Source organism: Amphiura filiformis, chromosome 10, assembly GCF_039555335.1.
Source record: "Amphiura filiformis chromosome 10, Afil_fr2py, whole genome shotgun sequence".
NCBI classification, from domain to species: Eukaryota; Metazoa; Echinodermata; class Ophiuroidea; order Amphilepidida; family Amphiuridae; genus Amphiura; species Amphiura filiformis.
The window spans coordinates 54802029-54825012 of NC_092637.1; the positions used below are offsets into that span (position 1 = coordinate 54802029).

General features: G+C 35.8%; 1 protein-coding gene across 1 annotated transcript in view; it reads left to right on the forward strand.

Moving 5' to 3' along the window:
- The window catches only part of LOC140163035 (protein eyes shut homolog), an 83329-nt gene that overhangs the window by 55377 nt on the left and 4968 nt on the right, over positions 1-22984 (forward strand). The gene's annotated exons all lie outside the window — the stretch shown is intronic.

Genomic DNA, 22984 nt, shown 5'->3' on the forward strand with positions numbered 1-22984 from the left:
ATAGGGAAGAGTCGATATCGAGTGTGGGGAGGGGGAGGGAGGAGGTTATATATAGGTGGCGGAGGGAACATAGGTAAGAGGTATGGGTTGTGCTTTCGGGGGAATAATCTAATTCATAATCAAATCATCTACATCATCATGCATCGTTTATATTTCAGACAAATAAACAAAACACCCCCCCATCCCTCAATATATGCACATGATTTCTACATGTAGGCCTCGTATATATCCATCCTTTATGTCTCAACGATGTCTATGCATAACTTATCAAACGGAACTCGGGTGTAATTATAAGGGGTCATGGAAGTGTGCCACCTACGGCAGAGAGCATCAACAGTCGCCCGCGTTGATAGATATCGATAATGAAAATGTTAGCACAATAGGCTATTATATACGTATGGTTATAGGCCATTATACTTTTGATTATATACCCTCTTGTGTCCTCCCAGCACAATAGTGTTATGATAGCAGACCAGTTCATCTCCACTTTTTAATCCCTTGATTTTTGGTTTCTGAACAAAAGAGAAACCAAAACTAATGATTTGAAATGAGGGATTATGTAGCCAGAGGTTTCCAGTGATATAAAAATCTCAACTTTTGAGAAAAGTGGGGGGATGAGGCTGTGGATCACGAAATGCCCTTTTAAATCATATCTTAAAACTAGATTTTGAAACTAAACTCACACCATGTGACACGGTGAAAGATGAACTCGTCACTGGTGGACAGACCGGTGCTAATTTTCATTATTTTAAGTTAATTGATGCTGTATCATGCGTCTCAATTTTCAATCATTTGGAAGCGATATGTGGTCTTCTGGGGGCCAACCAGTCTTCGTCAAAGTAATCAGACTTTATTGAAAAGTGAAACTTCTGTAAAAGGCGAGTGGAATGACAGGAGATTGTTTTTCCAGTTTTAACTCATTACGTTTGGGTTTTGAAAGAACCTTCTGTTAAATCAAGCATGACTCAATTACAAATCTCTACATCCCTTTCTTCTTGTCTATTGATATTTTGAATAGTGTTTATCTTTCCCTAATAGATAGCGCCCTGATCGATTCTTCCTGCATATCAATATGCTTCATTTACATTACATTACAGAGATCGGACACTAATCCCTACCATAACAATGATCACCTATATTACAGGTGATATAACAGGTCTATATTACAGGATTAGATTAGTAAACTATGATCTATTTGCAAGTATTATATTGATTGAGCAGGAAAGATGTGATACTATTTTTTGTATAGTAGTCTAGTTGCCGGCGTCAGGTATACATAGAATGTTTTTTTTTATGATGATGACATGTATGATGCAAACTCATACAGTCTAAACGCAGGACAACCGATCTTTTGTTCTGCTTAGTCGCGCTAAAAGTCGATGGATACATTTTAAAATCAACACAATTCCGAGATACACCTTTTTGCTATGAAATTTATTTTCTCGGTCAAATATAAAGCAAAATTTTTTTTTTCTTCAGTAATGTCAAATAAAAACATAGTGCTTGGATGAACATTTTTTTAAAATCCTGGTGTTAAAATTAAGCATCAAATTGTGTCTTTTAGTGTGATATTTTTGATTTTTATAGGCCTTTAGTTCGCCCGTGAGCTTTTTACAGAATTCATTTTTAGCGTCTCAAACTAATATAGTTTGCTAAAGAAAGATATTTCCCACCTCTGTAAAGCACATCGTGTGGGTCTATATATTATAGTTTTGTCAGAATTTCCGTTTTTATTTTACCCTTTTCCCCTTCCTGCTCCGAAAATGTCAAACTCAGTACTTTACCTCGAGAGCAACCAGCAAAAATAATCGATATTTCAATTGTTGTCAACCCAGGTCCCTTTTCCATTGAAAACCAGGATTGCCTGACCAGCGATTTGGTAGCCCAAATCCCCAATTCTGGTCAATTTAGGTGGATTTTGGAAATTTGCTCCCGTGATAGCCTGCAATTTCAATTTATAGGGGCTATGGATTCCATGATTATGAAAACAATTTTGTCTGTTTGTTTGTTTGTTTGTTTATTTATTTACCTAGGATGAGGTCCATGGGAAAATCCACTGTCCAAACCTGGAAAAATTCGCGTGTTATTAGAGGGGATTTTAATTTTCTGTCCCTCCTATCTCCAGGTGAATTTTGAATGACCCCCCCCCCCCCCCCATCGCGGGTTGCCATTTTCATTACACCCTTCAGACTTGCGTTCGGGTTTGTGTAGGCCTATTTGTCATAATTTAGCGCTATAGGACCTACTTTCTAAATGTATTCATTCATTCATTCATTTTATTTCCATAAAAAACTGACATTCACAAAAACAATCAAATTAAAAATTTACAGAAAACAACACATTATGGAGGAAGAGGCTAGAAGGCCAATAAGGCCAGATATATCGCCTCCCCCTAGAAATTATAAAGTTACAAATAACATTTATACAAAAAAATCAATCAAACAACACATAAAAAGGAATCACTAACCAAAAGACAAGACAAGGACGGTGCTCAAAGATAATATATTAAGTATATTTTGAGATTAACATTTCTTTTAATTGATAACGGAAATGTTTAATAGATCTGGAGTTTTTCACAAAAATAGCTATAGCCGTGCTATATAAATATTATAAGGTACCGGTATGTAATATTATGTAGGCCTATGGGGGTGGGGTGGGTACTCAACACATTTTAACCATGACTTACAATGCAAGGCTCATTGTTACCATAAATGATTTTTCCTTTAGGTCATTATAATAGGTTGTTATAAACTTCCGTGTTTAACCTTGTATTGTTTTGGCTGCTTCATTATGACTTTCGGTGGGTTTAAGTGGCATATTTTCTAATTTCCTGCAGACGTGAAAGATGAAGGTCGGCCGCCATCAATAATATTTTGGGACATTGATAGGTTTTGATAACACTTTTCAATCACGACACTAAAAATTTCTCTTGAGCCCCCCGTTAAAAAATATGAACACACCTAAAAATCGCTCCAAATCACCTAAAATATGTTTTAAAAAGCAGTTTTTCATCGCATTTCAAGGAAATATTGTAAGAAACTCCATAATTCAACAGATCTCAAACAAATTGGCATTAAAAATACATATATTGGTGAATTTCCTCACAAATTTGCAGAAGCCAGCAATTTCATTAAGGTGGATATTTCATAAACTCAATATAGCCATATTTTCAAAATGTCGAAAATGAGAAAAAATGCAAATTTTACCTAATTTCTAACTTAATTATTGCCTTTATTCAGGCTGAGTTTGATATGACCTTTTAGATAAACATTTCCCATCCTTTGACTATAGGAAAATGCTTTTTCTATTGTGGGATCTTTTTCCAATTTATTATGAGGGGTCTTTAAAATATTGCATTTTGCATTAGTTCGTAAATCAACAAAATCAAAATGAGCATATTAATATTGTCTAATACTATGTACAATCTGTATTAATCAGAAAGAAAATATTATATAACAGCAGTATGTAGATTATTAATAACAACTGAGTGCAAGTTTTTACCTAGAAGTGACTTTTTAATGTCCAAATATCCCATTTTTGGCTGTATTTGGTCAATAATTTACATTCATATATGCCTACATGCATGGCGCTACCTAACGCCGCGCTTGATTGTTTGAGACTAAACAACGGCGATATGGCCCAGCGTTTAGGACCGGCTGATCTGCGTAGGGATTTCAGTTGGAGAAATAATGGTATATGATGAAGAAATAGTATAGTATCACAAAATGTTCTGGTATAAGCGTGGTTTTCATGAATGAATCCCTAAATTAAATTTGATGATGCATGAGAATTTGTTAGATTTTACTACATCCACTTGGTCCCATTACCATTTGGTACAATAACCATTTGGTCCTATTTACCATTTAGACCAAAACCCAATAGTCTAGGGACCGTTCACAAACACTTGTGGGGGGCTGATGCAAATCGCGAAAATTTTTCAGGGCCACCTTTACAGACCTCAAAGGCCCCTCCCCTTTTTGACATGAAAATTATGGGTCAACCCCATAGAAACCTATTTCGTTTTAAAGTTTGGAGTGACAGATAACTCATACTACTGGCCCATGCCCCATGCCTGTGGCACCCCCGGTGATGCATGATGAGCATATACCGGTTATATTATTTATATACCTTTATAAAGACCGGAAAAGAAGAACAAATAGCCCGGCAAAATGTCACTTTCAATACATGCAGGCCGCATATGTCTTCTTCTTAATTTTTTGGGTACACTATATTTGATGAATGTAGTATGTTTATACACGTGCCCGTCTCATTTACATATACTTACAGCCCGTAACCAGTTGTAGACGATTTTTTTGATGAATTGGCAAATACACGAATAGTATTAGATTATAACTGGTTATTAGACCATACGGTTAATAGACCAAACTGTTATTAAATCAAAGGTAATTAGGCCAGATTGTTAATAATACTAGAATTTACGCGGTTCATAATTAAGGTGGCCCCCCCAAAGGTGTGTAAACAACAAATAATATGTAATATGTTAATAAGCTCATTAATATCAATAAAATATATGCAAATAACATGACACAAAACTATCCAGCACATCAGGCCACCATATACTACATGTATCACAAGACCAAGTTAGAAGATGATCGGTTGTTGCGTTTAACCTGTAGAGTGGATTGATGAAAATGTAAGCAAAATATGCAAATCAGCTCATCAATATTCATAAATATCACAAAACTATACAGCTTATCAGGCCACCATATCCAATCACCAAACCAAGTTTGAAATTTATCGGTTATTGCGTTTAAGCTGCAGAGTGGATGAATGAAAATATAGGCAAAATATGCAAATAAGCTAATTAATATTCATTGATATACAAATAACATGACACAAACTATACAGCACACCAGGCCACCATATCCAATCACCAAATCAAGTTTGAAGTTGATCGGTTATTGCGTTTAAGCTGCAGAGTGGATTAATGAAAATGTAGCTGCAAAATGTAGGCAAAATTAAGCTCATTAATATTCATAAATATGCCAATAACATGACAGAAAACTATACAGCACATCAAGCTACCATGACCAATCACCAAACCAAGTTTGAAGTTGATAGGTTATTACGTTTAAGCTGCACAGTGGATTAATGAATTTGCTTCCGCCCGGACAGCCAAACAAAGAAACAAAGAAACAAACAACCAGTCAACCATTTGGATGATAACATAAGCCCCACATATATGTGGGGGCCAAAAATATTAGACCAACTGGTTATTAGTCTATATGGTCAGTAGACATACTGGTTAATGGACCAAACAATATTATACTAAATGGACATTAGACTATATGATTATTAGACGTGGTAATTAGCCTTTCTGGTACTAGACCTTTTGTATATACAGACTTGATATTTAGTATGGAATATTTTTTTGCAAAATTCCAAGACTGGTCTGGAAGGGGTCTGCATAAACCGCACGGGCTAAATATTAATCGGGGTGTGTCGGGAGATGGTGTAACATAATTTTTTGACAGAAAATGTGCTTTCCAAATTCCATTAGTTTACATTATGGCGCTCATAATGCATGTAGTAAATTATCCTAAAATTGCGGTTTTAAGGAGACTGAATTGGATTTTTTGTGGGGTAAAATTTCTGAATTTGAGCAACATCATTCTGTTATTATCAAATTTATTGAGGTTTAAGGTGATGTTTACTGAACCTTAATACCAATAAGTGTTCATCAGAACTGAAATGCACTTGTAATTTACCAGTTTTGAAAGTGGGAGGAGCTTTAAAAATATGGCTCTTAAAAGTGGTACGCACTCAGAAAGTTTGAATGGCCCCTTACAATCTTACTGTACACAAAGAAGCAGCGTGAGTTCATTGGACAACCAGAAATCCGCGCAGTTGTTTTTGTACCATATTTGGGTCATTTAAACTTTCTGAGTACGTACCACTTTTAAGAGCCATATTTTAATCTCCTCCCATGTTCAAAAATGTGTACATTGCAAGTGTATTTCAAATGTGATAAATGCCTATTGCTGACGAAGTTTAGGAAATATCACCTCAAACCCCTATACATTTGATTTTGATAATAACAGAACAATTTTGCATAAAGTCCGAAATTCCAGCCCAGTCCTCGAATTTTGCGAGAAAATATTCCATACTAAATGTCAAGTCTGTAGATAAAATGGGTATTAGACCAAATGGTATTAGACCAAATGGCAATAGATCTGACACCTGATAAAGTTCCCGAATGCGTGAGTCTCACGCTCAATGAGATATTGTAAACGTACATCATTACATGTACATATTCACATTCAATTTTAGACAATGCTTGAAGTACCTGTACAATGTACAGGTACTTCAAGCATTGTAACATGTACAGTGTACATGTTATTTGATAGATAACTCATATTATCAAATTCGCATTGGCAGTAGATATTATATGAAGTATGGCGTGGTGTTTGTTTTGTTTTGTTATAAATGTGTTGTTGTTTTTTGCCTGATCTAACAGTTAACTATATATTAGTCAATTTTATTTTAAATATGATTTATTACCTAAACAGTGTAATGTTGGTTGCAAATTCCACTTTCGAAATTATGTTTAAAGACACAAATTCCTTGGAAAAAACAAATTCCATTAAAAAAACACATTCTGTTATTAGAATCATATTTCTAAAATCAGCAATCAAAATAAATATCATATCAATCTAGGAAACCCGAGTTTCATATCATTATGAAAATTAACAAATTCCACTATAATAAAAGAGCAAAATCCACATGAAAATAGTTATCAAACTTAAATGAATAATAACCTTGGTTGAGAATTGAAGCCGTATTGTGAATGTAAAATAATTAGTATGTTTATACATTGGAAAACGTTAATTGAGTCTACAAAAAAAGAGCAAAAAACGGAAAATCCGCCAAAATCAACAAACTCCCCTGCAGTATAGGAAAAAAAGTCCCACGCTAATTTAAACATATTTCAGAAGTACAACATGTTGGTTATATTATCCAAAAGGTTTGATCCAATGTTAGCCTGAATATAGCAGAAAATGTGATTTGAAAATGCTCTTTTTTCGCTACTTTCAAAATTATGAAAAATCCTGTTTTTGCCCAAATTCCACGATGATATTACGTAATTATATCAAAAGAAATAAATTTTTCTGAATAGGTCATCTTAGAAAGCATAGTTCAATTCCAATATGTTCAACTTTCTGTCAGACCCAGGTTATTTCAAAGGACATTTTCATGATGTCAAATGTTGTTCATTTTTAAGCTGTATCAATTCTGAGGCAGGTCAAAGAGGACCAATTTTAGGGGGTCATGGAATTTCCCCAGGGGGTCACCTGATTTTTCACTATCATAGTTGTGAACCATCTGACCTAGCTAGACTACATACCAAATATCATTGGATTTGGCTGACCTTCATCTTTCAGCTTTGTGTACAGGCCGCATGGTGCTTAGAAAATATTCCACTTAAGCAATTTCAAACAAACACAAACAAAAGGCACTATACCGAAACACTAGGTAATTTCTTTGCTATATTGAAGTTCTGGCAAAACTGTATCCAGGCCGGGCACCCAGAGATATCGATCCACAATGCTAGTATTTCACGTGTGGATTTGAAATTTTTTCAGCTGGTAGTCAAAAATTATGGAATCAAAACGGAAATTCTGACAAAACTATGATATATCGCTCACGGTGATGTGCGTTAGAAAGTTGGGAAAAATCCTTCTTTAGCGAACTATATTACTTTGAAAAGCTAAAAGGTTGATCCATAAAAAGGCTCACGGGCAGAGTTGAAGCCTATCAAAATCGAAAATCTTACACTAAATGACTGAATTTCACGACTAAGTTTAACACTAAGATTTGAAAAAAAAAATACAGTATCAAGCATTACAGTTTTTCCTGATATTTACTGAAAAAATGAAAATTATTGCTTTTCATTTGGCCGAGAAAAATTTACACTGAAAAGGTGTAACTCAAAATTTTGTTCATTTGAATACCAAATTCGATAGTTTGTATTGCCTTATTAAATGACTGAGTGAGCCTTGCAGAACAATAACAATCGGTTGTCCAGCGTCCTAACTGCATAGGTGTTGTGCGTTCGACAATTGGGGAGGGGTTTCAAATATATCAAATTATTTACATAAATAAACAAAGATAAATAAATATAAATAAATAAATAAAAATAAATAAATAAATAAATAAATAAATAAATAAATAAATAAATAAACGAAAAAAATTGTACAAATCATAATCATAAATATAACCATTGCTGGCAGGAGGACTCGAACCAACGATATTGACATTAACAGTCTGATGCTCTACAATTGAGCTATGACAGAATCTAGTGATGAGGGTCGAGTTTTTAGCTTATACAGTGTTTGTCTGTGATAATGGCGCCTCGTGAAAGAAATAAATATAAAATCTGAATTTTTAATTTAAATTTATTTGATAATTTTCTAACCTATATTTTCTTTAGAGCAGGGACAAATATTTCCCCTTTTATCCAATTTGACCGCTAAATAAGAATCTATATACTTCTTTTATTACTAATTTAATTCCGCGATTTGTTCCATTAAGCAATATCAAAGATTAATGTCAAGCATCTCACAACAGATATTTAGTTGGCTTACTGGTCTTGCACAGTGCTTTTTAACCGGGAGGTACCGAGATCGATTCCCACCTCTGCCTGCAATTTTTTTAAAGACTGGGAAATAATAACCTGACATTCGCCGCTGACATTCGTACTGCAGAAGCGGAGTTATAACTTGATAAACTTTGCTCCTCCGTAAAAGGGTACATTATTTTGGCACTACATTATTTCTTTTTTTCCACATTGCTGGTATTAAATATCAAATGGTCATAATTGGCGGTCACTTCAAATCATCCCCAACTGAACGAGGTTCAGGAATGTCCTCTCATTGTTAATTGTTGGTTAGCCCACCACTTGAACAGGATTTAGCCAAAGCAAACAAAGACATAAGCTTTTTACTGATAAGTATAAGCTTATTATCCTCTTCAACAATAGGATTACAGATTGGTGCTTGACTGGAATTACGTGCTAGGGTCATTGGTTATTGTTAAAAGGCAATAAGGTGTGTAATTGCAATATTTCCTCTGAATAGGAAAGACTCTCTACATCGAACCATGGATGCTGGTGGTTCGCAATACTGTTATTAGCTGTTATTTAGGGGAAGGTATCTTCCAACCTCAATTTCAAATGTGATGAAGATCATGTTTGTGTATCTATAACTTGCCTGGAAATTGGTAATTTATTTTCTGTATGGAATGATTATTGGTGGGAAATACTGGCATCTAGTAACAAATTTATTTATTTCCATATACGTGTATAAAAATTGTACATCAAAACAAACAGCAAACAAAAAAGACAATATGGAGGAGTTGACCGGAAGGCCAATGAGGCATGAATAAACCAACCCCTAAACAAAATTCGTTGCAAAAATAAATAGAACAAAAGACCTAACATGCAAGGCCAATACGACAAGACGGACAGTGCCAAGAAAAAAATAAAAGAAAAAAAGTTATTCATAAACTGAAATCATATTTCATTTAAGCTGATTACGAAAATGTTTAACGGATTTGCAAGTCTTTGTTTTTTTATTTATACTGTTCCAAAAAGTGGGTCCAGTAGCTCGGATGGAATGATCAGAGAATGCTTTTTTATTATTTGTCAAGTTCAGATCATTTACACATACTGCAGTTACTGTCCGTTTTCCTATACACAATACACAGTGCTCTCACCATTGACGCGTGACCTCTAAAAATGATGTACGTTGGAAGAATGGGCACTTGCCTAGTTAACATCACTGTGTGAAAAATAACCAGCCAATATTTTAGCTATTCTCCAAACTTCTAGCAAATATATTTCTCTAACATGACCTAAAATTACAGCTAGGTTAGATGTTCAGAAATAGTCGCACTTTTGTAAAATATGAGTGAGGGCAAGGCATAGCTAGCCAACTCCCCGTGTTAATTGAATGGAGATTTGACCGAAAATATTGGTATCGGACCGCTCACTTCTGAAGGATGCCACAAAAAAACGGTACAAGCTACATTTTAACTATTCTAAATAGGTTCTAGAAAATATAGTTTTGTAACATGTCCTAAATTTTTAGCTAATTTAGATGTTTGGAGAGGGTCGCACTTTTGTGTTTTAGGAAGGATAATGTAAACGACAGATAACACCAAAAATATGAAGAAATTATTTCCAAACCGTGTTATAAAGTCAACAATCATTATGTTGCTCATTTTGAAGAATGCTGGTTAACAAAAAGCAGGTCTTTGTCTCATTTCGTGAACAAAGGTACACATACCATTGTTTCCTTTCGTTTCCTTTATAATCGATTACCCAACTGAAGCTATAATACCAGCTTTATTGCGATGTTGCACATTGAAAACAGACACTTGTGCACAACCAGAGAAGATCTGATTTAATCAGTTGAGCTGCTTCAATGAGTGTTATCTTGGTTTAATAGCTTTTAATGGGGTTTAAGTCCTGCAAAGGTCGAGATGAATTCTACTGTAGACATGACTGCATCATGATGTCTTGTCTGGTCAGAGCATGTCAGAGTATGTCAGAGCGCTTTGTAAAATAACCATTAAATAAATCAGGCAAATTATTCATAGAATATCTATACATAAATACGCCCAGTTCGAGTGAGTACATATCGTTATGAATTCGGCAGAGTGACGAATCGAGCAATTTGAGCAAAATGAGTTATTGTATGCTTGTGATTATGTATCAGGCGATCTTTCATTTCCACCAAAAATTAATGATAAATTTTACTTCCCGACGTAGATATTGAAATTGTGATTTGGCCGAATCGCGCCTAAGTGCGATTAATGGATTTGACCAAAAGACGAATCGTATACTTAGCTGTACAAAACAGGTTGATAAATTGTATAGTATAGCTGGAAACTCGGAATTTTTTATATTACATGTCATATACTGTTATTTTTGATACCAATGGGTAGCTATAGGTATCTTCTATCCAGTGATAGCAAAATAAGTACAAACATTCCCCACATGATATCGCTATGACGTTATTATGTCAGAGCGCCGTCGCAAAATTGGGAAATCACAGAAAATTATACACAAAATATAGGTCAATATTGTTATATCTACTCTAAAATTCTTGATTTCAACTGGAGTTTTCACTAAATATTACGGGGATGACTAATTATAACTTATATACCAAGTTTAGGAGCTATAGCCTTAGTCCAACCAGCAATTTTAACATAAAATCCCCAAATCAAGGATGAGTGCTATAGTTTACACGTAGTTGAATGCGGATTCGTCCCCGTATACAACTCTTTGCGCAGCGGTTGACACTTTTTGGATTTAGCATAAAGCCGAATAGCTGTAAATACCTGTTTTGAGGGAAATATCGATTGTTTCAGAACTTGCCAATATTGCAAATAATTAGGGTACATTTACTTCTATAATATACATTTCAAATGAGTGCTCACGAATGTTCTCATATTTTATAAGGGCCGATGGAATGGTAACAATATTTTCAAACGCCGTTTACTCAGAACAGCGATTTTACGGATTCGTCACTCTGCCGTATTCATAACGAATTATCTTTAACAGTTAGTAGGTTAAATTTTGCAAATAAGGGTCCTGAATGACTTCTGTAATGACTATTTGACACTGTTCTAATTGCCCACTTTTGTAATTTAACAAGTTTATCAAGATAAGTTTTACAGGTACTTCCCCAAATAAGTATTCCTGTTTATTTCATAGTTGAGGTAAGGTATTACAATAAAGAGTGTGTAAAATACGTTCTGGAACATAGTGTTTTAATTTGTTCATGACACCAATATTTCGTGCTAGTGTTTTGAAAACACAATCAACATGATGTTTCCAAGTGAGGCATTCGTCTGTTATGATACCTAAGAATTTGGTTTGTTTCACTCTGTCCACACTTGTATCATCTCAAATAATATTTAAATCGGACTACTTTAACTGTTGTCATAGCATTTACTGATAATTTGTTTGCTTTGAACCAATTGCTAACTTCTTTCAATTCTGTATTTATTAAATCTAATTGACTCTCAATGTTTTCATGCCAGTAAAGAATAGTGGTGTCATCAGCAAATAAAATAAAATCTAGAACTTTTGTGGCATTAGTTATATCATTTACATAAAGTATAAATAACAGTGGACCTAATATAGATCCCTGTGGGACACCGCAAATAATTCCTGTGAGTCCTGATTCACAGACATTGTGAGATATAATTGTTTTCTATTATTCAAGTAGTTTTTAAACCATTCTAGTACAATATCACGAAATCCATAATGTTCTAATTTATATAGGAGTATATTATGGTCAATAGTATCAAAGGCCTTTGATAAATCCAGAAAAATACCAATCGTGGATTTGTTTGTTTCCACTGCAGTACTGATTTTGTCAACCAATTGGATTATAGCCATAGAAGTTGAGTGATTTGGTCTGAAACCAAATTGTTTTTCATTAAGAATTGTTTGATCATTGATGTATTCAATGCATCTATCAAAAACAAGTCTTTCAAGAATATTGGAGAAGTATGGCAGCAGAGAAACCGGACGATAATTTGAGAATATCTCAGCGTCTTGTTTCTTATAGATTGGTATGACCTTTGCTACTTTTAGACTTTCAGGTACAATCCCAGATGATATTGATAAATTACATATTTCGGTAAGAGGTTTAACATCTCTCTAGCAACCCTTTTTATTATAAAATTACAAATGTTATCATTACCCGCATGCGGCACTTTTATTTTGATTGAACTTATCAATAATTTTTAAAATATATATTTCGTTACGAGTCGTACTTGACTCAAGGCCAAAATCACCTTTTACCCGAACTCACACGAATGCACAACACTGTTTGATTAAGCTAACAAAATCTAAGTCTTTAATTGAAAGCAAGTTATGATTTGTACAATATATGACAACAAATTCTTCTTCTTGGTGATCATAAAAAGTTCTTGCAATGTTCTGGACGGCTGATGTATATCCTTATTCTCTTGCCCTGCAAAAATCAGCGAAGTCCTTTGTACACTTGCATTGATAAATATCCTTGCGAATAAAAATCATCACACAAAAATGGCGTTGCTTTCTCCAAACTCTTATCTCCTTGCGCCGTTCTCCAAACGCCTAAATCCTTACGTTGCTTTCCCCAAACTTAACTCCTTGCACTGCTTTCTCCAAAATTAACTCCTTGCGCTGCTTTCTCCAAAAATTGGTGCTATTTCCACCTTTCACACAATATCTTCAGGAAGCAGGACTGCGATGCAGTTGTCCCCACTTATATTGACAGTTGCGTTGAATCAAAATACCAGACTTCAGCAAGTCTACAGTAGAATATATTCCTTTCTTGGAAGAAGTACGTTCTTTGACGTATTCTAGATCTTCTCCAACAACACTGGCAGGTAGTAGTACATTGACTACTTAAAATAATTCTGGTTTGCAATTTCCTTTCTTTGAAGGAATTGGACTGTAAGCATATTAGCTAGCTAGCCCAGATCAACATTATAAACTGTGAATAATTGTGTTTACATTTTCTTATATACCAAGCACTGAAAAAAAAAACATTCTATTAATAGGCAATTACTGCCTTCACACTATTCTGCAGTCTGGGAAATTCCCAAGTCTTAATTATAACATTAACCTTTCACATGACATCACTTCCTGATGGGAATCCCGTGATGTCATCTTCACTTTACAATCTCAGGGGACTTTCCAATTGTGCAACACACTGAAAAGGGGAATTCCCAGCTATCCATTCAATTTGCTGAGAGGGGAATCCATAAAGTCTCATGAAATAGATTTTAATTGTAAACAAAGATAATCAAATTAAATTACTCAGGGCACATCACAGTCTCTACAATTGTCTTCATATAAACTCAACACGGAAAGTATCGAAACGATTATAGATGGTCAGATATATCAGAAACTGAAATATATTGCAAAAACTTATTTAATGTATATAAAGCGCAGCTTTCTGCTGCGCATTTTGATACCTCTTTTGTTGCTCTACGATATCATTTGGTCGAGTTATGGGCGCTTTTCCCGCCATTTTTTTTTAAATTTTAAAGAAAGTTTGTAACTTCCCATAGATCTGCAGTTGACACACATGTCAAAAGGGTTAAAACAGGATTATTTTGTTTTTTGTATTTCAACAGTGCTAATTGATTTAATACAGCAACAGAGGATATACCACATCCATATACAATAAACTACCCTTGTCAATTGCATTTTTACTTGACAGGGCAGAATATCAAACATGTTATTTTACTTTGACCTCAACCTTGTCTTCATGTAGTGAATATTTTGCTTCTTTTTTAATTTCTTCGACCAGCAATTCCCCTCATTGGGACGTTCTCTTCTTGACCTCTGAGTCTGCAACATGGGCATTTCTCTTTGTTAAATAAAAGCCCTGCGAATGTATACAGAAATGGATTGATGGTAGAATTAATTGGCAGCACAAATGTTGCTATCCAGGCATAAGTTGTAGGGCTGACTTCTACTCCGCCAGCCTGGACAAGTATCGAAACAATCCCAATCGGTACCCAGCAAAAAAAATCAGAAAGGACAAGAAGAGACATTTTCATAGCCATGCGTATTTCTTCTCTTGATTGTCGAGAACGTCCGCAATCTCTACTAGTTTTTCTAGCTGTGGCGAAAATATTGATATAACAGAAGCCCACTACTGAGAAACAGACAAGGTTCAGACCAGTAAACATGGCAGTGGATAGATACATGGTCATATGGCTAGAATCAAGGGTATTCTTTGTTTTGTGGTCATAACTAGGTGGCAACCAATTGAATTTGGTCTCTGTGGCAACAAAACTTTCATTATAAACCTTCAAGTTTGATATTGGCAGGCCAACACAAACCTCTGAATTTCTGTAAAAATCAGAATCTACGCCTGCTAATATAAATGAGGCTATGCTAAAACAAAATGCAAGTGACCAAAGCATGCCTACTAATGAATGTGCTAAGGTTGTACCCAAGCGTCGTCCACCAAATGGGTACTTAATACCCAGAAACCTATCTATGCTTATAAGTGTTACAAAGAAAGCTGAAGCCTCACTGGATAATACAGATAATGCCCCAGCAAACCTGCACAGCACACTTCTTCGCCAGGTTTCGGAATTAGATGGGAAAAAATCTGCATAATACACATCTACTGAAAGCAAAATAATAAGGTATATGCACATAGTGAGATCAGATATTGAGAGGTTTGTGATCAAAAGAAACTGGACCTTGTTACTTTCCCGCCTATTCCTAAATCTGGTGTGCAGAGCATAAATATTTCCAAATATGCCAATGATACTCATGAACCACATAACACTTCGAAGGAAGTCAAATGGCAACATGCGCTCACATGTCAGGAATGGAGAGGGTGGCTCATCACTTTCACACTGGACAGATGATACATAACAACATATTGCAGCTCTGGTAACTAATGTGGTGGTTTCATTTTTCAACCCTGAAAATACTTTACTCTGTAGCCACAACCAGAGGATGATTTAAGCACTTCCCACCACGCCACTGTGTTGACTTGCGGTTAGCACAGCTGTGTGAGTGAACATGACACGACTGCTCGCACATAGCATTGACGGCCATGGTTAAATTTGAATTTGGACTGATATATTTACAATAAAAACGCATTCACAATGCTGGTCGATTTCACATTTTATGTTACCTACAGAAGGTGTGAATTATCCTTCATGCATACATCACTTTAGATCTGAAATCGACCAACTAATAATAACACACGCACAATTCTTAAACAACATCTTTTGCACAGAATTCAATGGGATTTGAAAAGTAAAGTGGCAGTTGAAACTCTGGTGATAACACGTTTGCAGTGCATGATGGGGCTTCCTTAAATCATCCTCTGAGCCACAACAATGAGTTGGCTTTGATGTTTACTGTTTGTAAAGAGGTACACTTTGACAGTATTGGAATTTGATCCAAATAATTATGAGACAGGTTTAGAGACTGCAAGTGAATAAGACTGTCAAAAATGTTTTTGGGAAGAAGACGAAGCTGGTTATTGTCAAGTCTCAGCTCTTTGAGGCTGGTTTGGTTTTGAAATGTGCTATGATAGAGAAAGCGTAGCTTGTTGTTGTGTAACCTCAGAATTTGTAGGCTCCTCAGTGATTCAAAAGTGTTCACTACTACCTCATGTAAGAAAATATCATCCGAGGATATCTCCAAATTATCCTGTCCTTCAAACTCATCAGAATTTATAGCATGCAATGCATTGTGTGACAGGTCTAAGCGCCTCAGACTTATCAGTCCGTCAAACACATCGGACTGTATCTCTTGCAATGCATTGTATCGCAGGTATAACCCTATCAGACTTGCCATGCCTTTAAACACACCAGGCTGTATATTATGTAATGCATTGTTAGACAGTTTTAACACCTGCAAACTTGTCAGTCCGTCAAACCCATCAGGCTGTATCTCTTGCAGTGTATTGTTATCAAGGTATAACCCGTCCAGACTTGTCAGGTCTTCAAACACACCAGACTGTATCACTTGCAATGCATTGTTTGTCAGATTTAACTCCTCCAGACTTGCCAGTCCTTCAAATACACCAGGCTGTATCTCTTGCAATGCATTATTATCCAGGTCTAACCACTTCAGACTTTCCAGTCCTTTAAACACACCATGATGTATCTCTTGCAATGCATTGTTATCCAGGGCTATTTTCTTCAGACTTGCCAGTCCTTCAAATACATCAGGCTGTATCTCATGCAATGCATTGTTATTCAGGACTAACCACTGCAGACTTGCCAGTCCTTCAAATACACCAGCCTGTATCTCATGCAATGCGTTGTTATTCAGGACTAACCACTGCAGATTTGCCAGTCCTTCAAACACACCAGGCTGTATCTCTTGCAATGCATTGTGAGACAGGTCTATCCACTCCAGACTTGCAAGTCCTTCAAACACGCCAGGCTGTATCTCTTGCAATGCAATACCACTCAGTAAAAGAAATTTTAAGGAGCTGCCAAACATTTTAAATGCCCTGGGTTTTATGCTATGCAAAGTACTGCCATTCCAGTCAAGCGATTCCACTTCATTAAATAGATACAGAACTTGAGTCATAGACACATTTCCATCTGTGCAATTACTGATTTTGGCGTTGCTATCCAAGGTACAAGTACAGTTAGATGGGCAATCCATTAGACATGTTAAGCTTGGCAATGAATTTGAATTAACTGAGGAATAAAGTGAATATTCCTCACTCCCTTCACATGTCATTATCTCATTGCTGTCTTGTCCGCTAACAGTCAAAAGCTCACTACACACAAGTAAATGCAAATATAACACCAGTGGTATCCATGTATAGCCTATGAGTTTACAAGGGATACTCCAATGACAGCCGTGATTGGCCATGATGCAGTGTTGTCAGTTCGGTTGCATATCACAAAATGATCAGTTTGTCTCGATCGCTTTAATATTATCATAGATAGCGGTTTAATATTTCAGTGCATCAAACCAATTACTTGTTAGTGATCACCAATGGGCTATTCCAGTTGAAATACGTACACCCTGTATGGAAGACATAACCTTACACTTTCACACAGGGAGAGTGAATTTCTAATGGGGATCATCTGAATGGGTGACTCCATTTGAAATCTACACCCCCTGTGTGGGAGATTAAGGTCGTGTATTCTATAAGGGGCGTATGGATTTCAACTGGAATACCCAATGTGTGTGATCTGCCATGCAGGCTTATCATTGGCAGAACTTGGGGGCGGGGCCACCAGTTGATCATGGTATGTGTCACAGTGGACCTGTCTCTACACATCACTGGTGAAACAGATTGTCTCAATTGCTTTACTATATCATAGATAGAGGCTTAATCCCGGGGCTTAATATCCCTGGGCTTAATATCCCTGGGCAGTGGCATAGATTTCTTTTTGACATAGGGGGGATGGGGTTGGAAAAATGGTCCTGAAATATAGTAACTTCCATGAAATACTCACTCCAGTTGTTGAAGATAATAGGTAAAGCCAAATACAGGGGAGTATGGGTTTCAAAATAATTAACCTTAGCCAATTCCATTTGAAAAAAAAAACCAATGCGCCTTTAAATTAATTTTTCAGAAGGTAACTGACCGTTACAGCTATAGATCACAGATTTTGAAGCCTTTCTGTGTTACACTACTCTCTATCAGTCAGTGTTTTGAGTACCTGTTATGATTATATAATATTACAGCTATAAAGCTAGGATGTTGATAGACTGCGCTGCATTCCTTTTTTTTTTGATAAACAATTCATACGTTTTCCATGCATGAAACCATTTAAAATCTATGACGAAACACATCACATCTCCAGTGACTGCCCTGCCCAGAGAAAAAAGGACTGCGGTAGTTGGATATGACCTGTGTGACCCACCATATCTTAACACGTAGACTCAACCTCTTTCATCTCGAATCTGAGATGAATGTTAATGAAGTAAAAATCAATGTGGGTGGTAAATCTTAACCAATAACAGATAGCCAAGCATACATGTTTATGCATTAGCCCAACCCACTGTGTTCACTGAACCCAACCCACGTGGGGTAGCTCTATTCAGATTTCATTTGACAGCTTAACCATCGCGTATACGTGCGCGACGTCAAGCGTACTATACATTGTATTGGACCTTGTGCAAATAATACGCGCTGGACGGCTATTCAAACGGCTTAATTGGTAAAAACCACAGGATATGTGCATAAACAGCCAAGACTGCATTTTTAATGAGGTAACATCATACCCACTATAGAGTGCATAGTTCATTTTATATTCGAAATACAGTAGACCAGTTTTCTCATGGATATCTGAGCTGTTGAATCAGAACAGGAATGATGACTTTTCCATGGTCAGGTCAGAGAGATTAATTTAGGGAATGATAAATTAAACTGGTCTACTACAGTAGACTAGGATGTTGATGTCTTTTGTTATTTAATATGCCCAATCAGTGTAATATTGCAAGAGTATATGTTATGATTGCCTTTATAACTACAAATTACAAAGTGGCCAATTTTATTAGCTTGATTGTTTCACAAGAACACCTTGACATCAATTATATAAAAAAAGGATCAGTAAGTTTATGAGATGCAATCAAGTAAACTTTCAATATTGTCATTTAAAATTCTTTCAACAAATATGTTAGTATAGTAACAAACTGTTAAGAAAATTTTCTATCCTTTAATTTTGAAGCCGAAATAATGAGGTAAAATTAAAGAGAAAAAAGTCTTGGATTACCAGTTGGAGGACCACATGAAGAGCACCACTAATTTGGACCATCGCGCTGTCACAATTGAGACACATGCATGCTGGGCCAAAGACTAGGTAGATCAGTGGTACAAGAATGTGACAGCGCGGTGGTCCAAATCAGTTGCGCTGTTCTGATTCTTTGTCGAATGCAGAATTTTAAGTGAACTGCCAAGAAACTATTCCCAATTTGAGAAATATACAGGAATATTTTTTTGGGATTAAAAGATGTATCCTGTTTTACCTATGAGAATTCTATAGACTTATAAATCTTTCACTTTTAGGTTACTCGTGCATACCGGCATACAGATGTCATATATTTGACAATTTCACAGGTATCATTGCCTGTGCCTATTACAGCCACAATGTACAATATTTTAATATAAATTTCTTCCGATTTTTTCAAACCTGATTGTTTTTCCATATTTGTAATGTTTACACATGTTCTAACTTCCACTTAAAGTCATAAAAATAGATTAGTATTTCTTTTCCATAAAATGTTAGCTTTTACTGTCAGATATGTCCCGTTTTAATTTTGAGCCGAACAACTGAGCGCCAGTGTGTGTCGCTCCGTCGGTTGTGCTACGGTACGATACGTTGATGTGTGTGATGATCATCCCGCATGCACGTTCGCATACGCGTTCGACTAATATTTCCATCGTAATAATAAACCGTCTTGTTCAGACGGTTTATTCAAAATCTTGGATTTTGACAAAACAACAGCACCTAAAGTCTTGATTTTTGCAGGATATCTTAAATTACTAATGTACATTACAATCGTGTAAAAAACAGAATTAAAAAAAATATTGTGGGCGTCCTCCTCAGCAAATGTTACAATATGTCTTTAATTGGAATCAGCCCAAAGTGTTATGTTTAATAGATACAATAATAAAATCCTCCAGCCCATAGAGCCCCATGGGCAAACGGACAAGATACCAAGTGGTGTTTTGTTTTTCAGGTGGACTTGGCCTAGATGAAGACATCTCTCTATATTCAAGTGACTTTGTTGGGTGTATTGAAACCTTGAGTTGAAATGTGATCTCTTGCTGGATTGGACAGAAGCAGAAGAAGGATATAATGTACGGTCATGTGATGATGGTAGCAGGTGAAAGCCAAAATAAAAGCTTTCCGGTAGCATGTGACTAGCATTGCCATTACGTTACAGAACCCTTCAACAATTTGTTTAGCTGACAGGTGGGGTTAAAACTCATTCAACTATAATTCTCTGCCCTCCCCATAATAAAAGCATCGAGCATGACACCAGTCATGTTACCAATAAGAGAGAAAGTTTGTCTCCGCTTCCTTTGGCAAAAAACCCTAAGCGCTATGCATTTTTGTTTTGTTTCTTCTACAGTCTATGGTTTTGTCCAAAAGGCTATGCGGACGCGGGACTTTTTTTATCACATATTTGGTCCTTTTTTTCCAGACTTTTTTTTCTTGACGATTGAAAAAAAAAAACCCTTTAAAAACGTGAAAAAGAAATTCACTAAAATAGACTGGACTGAATAAGATCATCTGATGTAAACAGAATCCACAAAATTGCACAAATTCAGGGGTTTTAGAACTTCAAAACACACTGTCCACTGAATTTCAAACGAGGGCAGGTGACAGGAAACTCAAAATCATGTGCAAAGGAACTAAAGAATTCCTTTTGTCAACTCAATCTGGTTAGAATTTGAATTAGAGTTTTGGGGGCAAAGTCGCCTTGTTGCTGGACATCTCCTGAAAATATGTACTACAATACGTGTAATTGTAATATAGTGATCACTGCCCATAGCAGATACACCTAACACAAAAAGGAACTACTCAGTTGTATAAGCCGCCACTGTTCGTACTCTTTAATTTGACCTCCCATTTGCGATAATTGAGCATGCAATCCGGGCATGCAATGATAGACATCTAGGGCAAGAAACTCTGTTATCGTCCACTTTGCACTTACGATATTGTTAATCATGTTAATGGGTACTTTATACAGCACTGAAAGTACGGCAATGATTAATTAACAACCTGATCAAGTGCAGCTTTGGACTTGGATACTAATGGACACTCTGGCCATCAATTTGTATCAATAATTAAGGTGTGAAATGGGCTATTCCAGTTGAAATCCACACTACCCCTGTGGAAGATTTTGGAAATATCTTCCACAGAGGGTGTATGTTTTTCAAATGTAATTGGTCGGGGTTAATCATTTTGAAACTCATACTCACCCTGTATTATGGCTTTACATAAATTATATCTTCCACAACTGGAGTATTTGAAATGGAAGTCACCCAACTGTATATTCTATTTGAAACTCATACTCCCTCTGTGGAAGCCTTTAGTTAAATCTTGCACAGGGGTAGTGTGGATTTTAATTGGAATAGCCCAATTAAAGAAGACGTTTTCCGTAACAAGGTGTATATTTCCGATTTTTGTTTCATTGAAGAATTTGCGGAAAGTGGAGGCTTATGAAACTGAGTAGTCACTTCTTGTGCCAGGCGGAGATAGATTTTTGGATGTTTTGGTCAAAAGATTTTTCCCAAATAGAGAACAAAACTAAATTCAGCAACTTACTGAACAAGAATACCATAAAATTTTAGTTTTAAAAATTCAGATTTTTGGTTTATTTTTTAACAAGAATAGATGTGCCAATGAAACGGACATTGGTAAACGTGAAAGCAATCTGATTGTGAAAGACGGACATCAAAAGGAAAATGAAAAATGTGCATACTTTTAGGGGCTCTGCAATAATTATCAGCCCCTCGAGGTGGTAAAATTTCCAAACAGTGGTAAAATTTCCAAACAGTGGTGCCAAAATATGCCCCCCCGCACATGCCAAATTTTTAGGATACCAAGTAAAAAATGATTTCAAACATGCTTATTAACCAGAATACATGTCTGTATTCATTATGTTTGTACATTCTTAGCGTGACCTTTGAATGTGTTAATGCTCTGCGTGCTATCCATGCGCCTCAATGGAAAAAGTTTTGAAATATTTTCTCAAAATATCAAGAGCTATCTTAAGAACTACTGAATCGATACTAGGCTTGTTTGTACTCATTTTAATGCATTTTTCATGCTGATTCCAAATATGGTAATGAAAATTTTTGAATTTCTTATTTTCTTTTGGAACTTGTCGACTGCAGTCGACACCCGCGTGAAGAGGGTTAAATGTAAAAACTCATACCCCACAACTTGAGTTTGTACGTTAAGCACTTATTGTTGTATGAGGCAATTGAACTATGCCATTAAAAATGAGGCTAGTTTGGTTCCAAAGACTTGAAACCATTCTAATGCTTATCAAAGAAATCAAGTTTAACACCATGATTTTTGAACTAGCATAAAAAATGCATGGAACTCTTCAATGTTGGGAATTTACATAATTTTACTCATTTTAGCTGAGATTCTTTGACATTTTGTTATGCATATTATGCAGTTTTATATGCACTTTCTGTTATTCGAAATGCCGATGGAAAAGCCCTGTAAATCCCTACCATTTATCATTTATCCATTTCTTCTTAAACTAAACTGTGTAATTGATATATTGCCATGGGGTGGAGTCAGTGAGCAGTAATATGTGTACAAAAACTACAGATTTACTCAAAATAAATAGCCTTTATACTGCATTAAATTCACATTGATTTAAAAGTGTTCCATAGCAGGCACGGTTGTTTGATGCAGGTAAAAATGTATTCATTTTAAGCATAGTTGAACACTGATGGCACTATTTATCTGCACCACAGAT